The following is a 6000-nucleotide window of genomic DNA, read 5'->3' on the forward strand; positions in this document are numbered from 1 at the left end:
GCAGCACCATCAGGAAAACGATTTGGCCCCCAGTTTTCCTCCAACAGAATGAAGTTTCAAAGTTACTTTTGCACTGTTTTCTTCCTGTCTGAGAACTATAATTACACCTGTATTAAAAATCTCTTTGCATTTCCTCTATCACCATTATGTAATTTTTCCTCCATGGGTACGATGTGGTGCAACACTCGTCTGAGCAATCCTCTCTTGCACACTTAGCCCAGGGGCAGTCAAAATTACTAGCACATAGCAAAAACAAATAACTGCTTGGAAAAAGGATTTTGCAGGAGGGGTACTCAGCTGTTTCTTAGACCACCATCCTGTAAAACTGCAGACAACAGAAAGAAAATACAGTTGTTTTACAGAAGACATCTTTAATCGAGGCGAGTTTCTCTACATGATTCTAAGTGTGTGGATTCTTTCAAAAAGCTGATAAACACATTTCTGACTACAAGTACACAGAACATAACAGGGCAGTTTTCAAAGGTATCTCTCCATGGTTCTCGCCAAGTGGTATACACTGTATTTATCTATAGGTATTTTCCTTTACACTTCACAAGAGATTTACAGCCGCTTGCATTCTGTGAGCATTGCATGCAACAATGATTTTTAATATCAACTGAATTAAGTTTCAACTGCAAGGAATAAAAACTCAAAACTCCCACTTTAGGAGGCTACCAATAAGCATGTAAATAGAGCTAATAATTCAAACTGGTTATCACAAGAAAAAAATTAAATATTCAAGATGTTCCTCAGCGCTACTCCACTGTAAGATGCTTCACTATTAAAAAATAAATAAAATGGAATATTCTTCAACTTAAGCATGCCCTCATAGAATAAGAGCAATAGCACAAAATAATCTATCCAGTTTGCTCCATGCAACTTTTTAAAAGAACTTAAAAAAAAAAGCATCCCAGACACCACAAAACTCTTCAGCTTAAAATGAGCTAATCAATCCCCTTTCTGCACAGCTGCATTTTCTTTCATTAATGTAATAGAAATATTTGAGGGATTTCCGTTTTTACCTTTGCATTTTTCCTTTTCCAGTATCCATAACCAATCATCGCTCTGCTCTTCCATTATGCTTCGTATATTGCAGAGTGAGAAGCATCTTCATTAAATAGTATTAAAAATAGAACACACCCGATCTCCCCACCGGAGCATGCTCTGACAGTGCTGATACCACAGCTCTCAAGGTAACCATGCCCAGCTGGGAGCTGAGAGGCAAAGTCAGTGCGAGATTAGCAATTTGCAAGCCCAATTGTGCACACAAACTTGCCTCGATCCGTGACGAAGACTGCTAAAACAAAATCAGCGTGCAGTTAAATTATGCGACTGAAAAAGTTGCAGATCAGTTTACAGTGCGGTTTTGGTTCGGTTGTTTTAGTTTTTGTTTTTTTCCCCCTCCCCATCACCCTCAGCCTCAATTGCTTTGTACTTGCCTAAAATGTGCATATGCCATTTAGAAGAACGCGCACCGGGCATGCATCTGGCTCAGCATTGCAATGGCAGAGAAGTCAAACAGGTGATGCACAGACACTCGTGTGGCTCTCTAATGCTTTTGTTTCCCCCTCCCGGCACATTTACAGCGATGTCACACGGCGGCGGGATGAGTTTTAAGCAAAACCGCACACACCTGGAAGCGCAGAGACACACCTAGCACGTAAAAATGCACCCGGAACCCGAGCGCGTTGCCCCCGCCGGCTGACGCGGTGAATGAAGGCAAAATAAATAACAGCAATTAAACAAGGCTGCGCAATGGCTGCGCTAGATGGGCACGTCGGGGTTAGATTTACAAGCGATATCGTTCGAGACAAGTAGGCAGAACACACCAAACGGAGTAACGCGAACTGGTTTTTGTGAAAACGGGACACCCAACAATACGGCCCTAACACCTGGACCGTGATCCTCCTCCACCGCATGCAAAAAGAGATGCCCAGGAAGCATCAAGTATATCTGTTGCCCTCACATCGCCACCCTTAAGAACAATGCCAGTCCAAGCAGCCCAGGCTTGCCCTCCAGCAAACACGGCTTTGAAAGCGGATGCCGCGATGCCGCTCACAAACCAGCGAGTAAAAGTTGAGATTTTCCTAAAGAGTTTGATCCATTTCAGCTAAAATGACGGCCAGGAGGAGGGCGATCTCCCCCCGCAGACCCCCCTCTCCCTGGCGCTCGCTGCCGCAGCCCGGCTCCCGGCCACCTCACCTCCGCGCCCGACCCCGACCCGCCTGCGCTCCCGCCGGCAGCGCCTCTGGCGAGCGGCGCCGGCCGCCCCAAACTTTGGGAAGCCGCCGCCCTCCGCGCCGAGCCCTTCCCGCCCTACCTGGCCGTCAGCACCGCCACGCTGCCGCTCCGCAGTCCCGTGCGAGGCGCCGGCTCCAGCACCGAGAGCATCCTGCCCCGCCGCACTACGAGCGACACCCTTTTTTCCTTTTCTCTTCCCTCCCCCTCTAGTAAATACCACATCTTAGAGCCGGAATCCTGCAGCCGCTATTAATAATTGCCCATCGCACGCAATAAAGGCAAGCCCCGGTTCCATACACAGCTCCTGTTTCCCTCTCTCTCCACTCCACATGCTCCAGCCGCCCTGACCTCAAAAATTAAAAGATCACGGGGAGGGGTGGCAGGGGGGGTGGCGGGGGGATGGGGCGAATGACTCCAACGAAATGACAGAAAACACATGCTGGAAGAAAAAAAATAGACAAGAAAAAAATCTCGACAACAAAGAACATCACGCCACACAAATGTCGACAGATTCTGCTTTGGCTTCCTTGGGTTTTGTTTTTGGTTTTTTTCGTTCCTTTTTTCTTTTTTTTTTTTTTTTTTTTTTTTTTACCTTGCCTGCAAACGGGATCTGCCCCCAGCGTCTTGGCGGCTCGGGCTATTTTTGTTTGTTTGGTATTTTTGGTTGGCCGGTTTGTTTATTTTGCTGCGGATACGCTGCTGTTACAGTACAGTGACTGTCTTCCTGAAAGACATGGTCTCTTCCTCCGCCTCCGCCGCGGGAGGAGATCCGCCGCCGCCGCGCCGCGCTGCTGCCCGGGCGCGGTGGCCGCGGCGGCACCGCCCGACCCGCCGGCCGCCTCCTCTGCTGTCCCGGCCCGCTCCGCCCGTCCGCTCCCGGCGCCCGCCTGGCTCCCCTTCCGGCTCGCTCCTCTCTCCCTGTCCTCCGTCCTTTATCTGCCGCGCTCCCGGGCTCTACTGTCTGTCTGCGAGTCTCTCCCTCTGCCTTTCTCTCTCTCCCCGCCCACGCAGCGTGGTGCGCCCCGGACCGCAGGCAGCGCCGCGCTCCGGCTCCGCCGCTCGCCGGCTCCGCGCTCGCTGCGCTCAGCGCCGCTGCCCCGGCTGCCGCACAGCACCCGCCGGCCCCGGCGCCATTGCGCTGCCCGCCCTCAGCCCACCACACCCAGCCCCGCGCACGGCCCCAGATGCCCGCCCGGGCCGCTGTCTGTCTGTCTGTCTGTCTGTCTGTCTGTGGGGCGGCTCTGTCTGTCTGTCCGCCCGCGCGGCTGCGGCCTCCCGCACGCCGACCCCTCCAGTCACATTGTTTCCCCCCCCTTCCCTCAAGCCCTCCCCCGTCAGCCCAACCTCAGCCAGGAGCACAGAGACAAAGCACCCGAGCGGGGCTAATAAGGAGAGAGCTCGTTAATCCCCTCCGATTCCTTGTTATTTGCTCCCACCCACTCCCTGTCGCCCCCGACACGCGACCCCCAAGAAAAATAAAGAGGGAAGGAAATGGGCCTTGACTCCAGAGGACATCTTTAAGTGAAAGGTCTGGGGAGGGTGGTTTTAATTATTATTTTTGCTGGTGCAACCTGACAGCCTTCAGGCTGATCAGCCAAGCTGCTAAAAGGGGTAAAAAAAAAAAAAAAAAAAAAAAGGGAAAAAAAAAAATAAAAGACTGCAGCAGCTTTTGGGTGGTAGCAGATGAGCCACTAAAAATGGGGCACATGATCCCCTTCCCCCTCCCCTGCCCAGCATGTCTCTATCTAGGATCTGGCTTGATGATGTTTCCCTCGGAGCCTTGCTGCACACCATCAAGGCAGAGGGAAACAGGCAATTCACCAGCACACGCGTTTCCGACACATGAAACCGCTGCTATGCTTTTAAAACCCGGGCCTCGTTTTACCCAATTGAATACATCCAGGCATTCATCCTGCACCCAGCCGAGAAAAGGGCATTTACCTCTTTGCTAGGTGGCTATTAATATGCAGTAAAATTATAGCTGTACAACGCCAAATGTAATTGCCATAGATCATTTAGAGCAGATCCAGCAATTCAGCTGCTGGAAATGCATGTCTGTGAATAACCATGCATCTGGTACAATGCCCTCTACTACAATAACCTGAAAGGAGACAGAAGCGTCTGGTACTAGCTGCAATTAGTAATCCTATGGATGAAAAATAAACAGTCAATAGGTACAAAGCAGCAAGGTCCTATGAAATACAGAGATCATTTCTGTCTACGGTGATACAAATAACCCAACTCCCACAGACAGACAATTCTTATTTAAAATACACAGTTAAAAATGCACTCCTTTCATGATGTGCTTTCAGAGAGCCCTAGTTAGAGAAGACAGTTTGCCATGGTTAATGAATGTAGCAGAATTTGTGTACCAGTAAATATGGACAAATGTACAGGAGGCCAGGGCAGTGTTGCAGGAAAATGTTTGCTTTAGTAGGTATTATCCTTGCACCCCTGGAACCCCTCTTTCCCCTTAGAAGAAACACCTGCTTTTACTGGGGACTGCTGAATGGAATCAGACTGGAAGAATACGGTGAGTGATGAGCCACAACAGGGTGTGCATTAGCTGGCTCTTGGTGCACACTTCAAGTGATCAGAGGCATTCAGCCAGGCACACCAAAACCTGTTCTGCTAATGCACCTCCTGATGTGGATTCCTCCTAGGATGGTTGCGTGTGCCTCCATCTACTTTTAATTTCATTCTTTAGCATATTCCCTTTAATGCTGTGCTGTAGGTTCCAGCTGAAAGCAAAGAGACCAGCAGAGAGTCTATAAATAGCACTTGTTCTACCCCTGGTGACAGGGCAAGGACCAGGTCTTTGCTTTTTGCCATTTGATGTTGCAGCCATCTCAACAATGGACCAAAGTTAATTTTCAAAGATGGTAATGAAAACTATTGTGAACCTACAGGGAAATGGAGAGGGCCTCACCTGGCTGCTGCCCATCATTCCATTACTCCCATGCAGGGTACCCAGAGAAGGGAGAGAAATGCACAAAAGTGCACTTTGTGTCCTGCACCAGGACACAAAAGCAGTACTCACTCATGCCTTCAGTAAATGCCTTGCAACTCACCTCCAGAAGGGAAGGGGATGAGAGTAGTGAAGGTTTGGGAGCCTTGCTGCAGTCAGTAGACACCATGCACATGTCAAACAGCCACGTGTCCGCAGCTTGTCTCCCAGCGTTGAGATACTGGAGTGTCTTCAGAGTGGGAAGAGCCAAAACTTATACATCAGATCTGCAAGAAGATAAAAATTAATCCAAGCTGTAGTCTGGCAGTTCATTCCACCCTCTCCTACGAGGCTGGATGTGCCTGGAGCAAGTTACCAAATGCTAAAAGATGCCAGCTACAGCAACACCAGTGGAAATAATCAGGAGAAAAGCCCAGTATCACTCCAGTATCACGTAATGTAGTTTTTCAACTCAGAATGCTGAGTAGCATCAAACACAGCATGTGAAAATAAGTGAAATTGCCTTCCTTTGTTAAGAAGTCACCTCAGACCTTCTCAGTCAGATAATAATCTGACAGAATACACAGCCTACATCCCTTTCTTCAGGACTTTGTAGAAAGAAAAATCACAATCATTGCACAAGCATAATATTGAAGAGGTGACAAACCATGGCAATGACTTGCTGCTGCCTGTCCTGATGTGTAAACATGGACAGGGATAATTGTCCATTTAATCTTCATGAAAGTCAGCACTTTGATGAGCACAGCAGAAGCTGTGTTTTTAAGCAGAAACAGAGCTAGATCAACTCTTCA

General features: G+C 49.0%; 1 protein-coding gene across 19 annotated transcripts in view; it reads right to left on the reverse strand.

The window, feature by feature from the left end:
* Window positions 1-5454, reverse strand: part of ARPP21 (cAMP regulated phosphoprotein 21) — a 142666-nt gene extending 137212 nt beyond the window's left edge. For 4 of the 19 annotated variants that reach the window (XM_058041554.1, XM_058041597.1, XM_058041558.1 and 1 more), the window contains exon 1: window positions 2834-3050. The gene's annotated coding sequence lies outside the window, so the exon portion shown is untranslated. Of the gene's footprint in view, window positions 1-1022; window positions 1294-2202; window positions 2225-2320; window positions 2571-2833; window positions 3052-5312 lie in introns of those variants that run through there. The other 15 variants (XM_058041572.1, XM_058041539.1, XM_058041531.1 and 12 more) reach the window with 8 other exon arrangements.
* Window positions 5455-6000: the final 546 nt, after the last annotated feature.

This window comes from Melospiza georgiana, chromosome 1 (genome assembly GCF_028018845.1).
Source record: "Melospiza georgiana isolate bMelGeo1 chromosome 1, bMelGeo1.pri, whole genome shotgun sequence".
In the NCBI taxonomy this organism is placed as follows: Eukaryota; Metazoa; Chordata; class Aves; order Passeriformes; family Passerellidae; genus Melospiza; species Melospiza georgiana.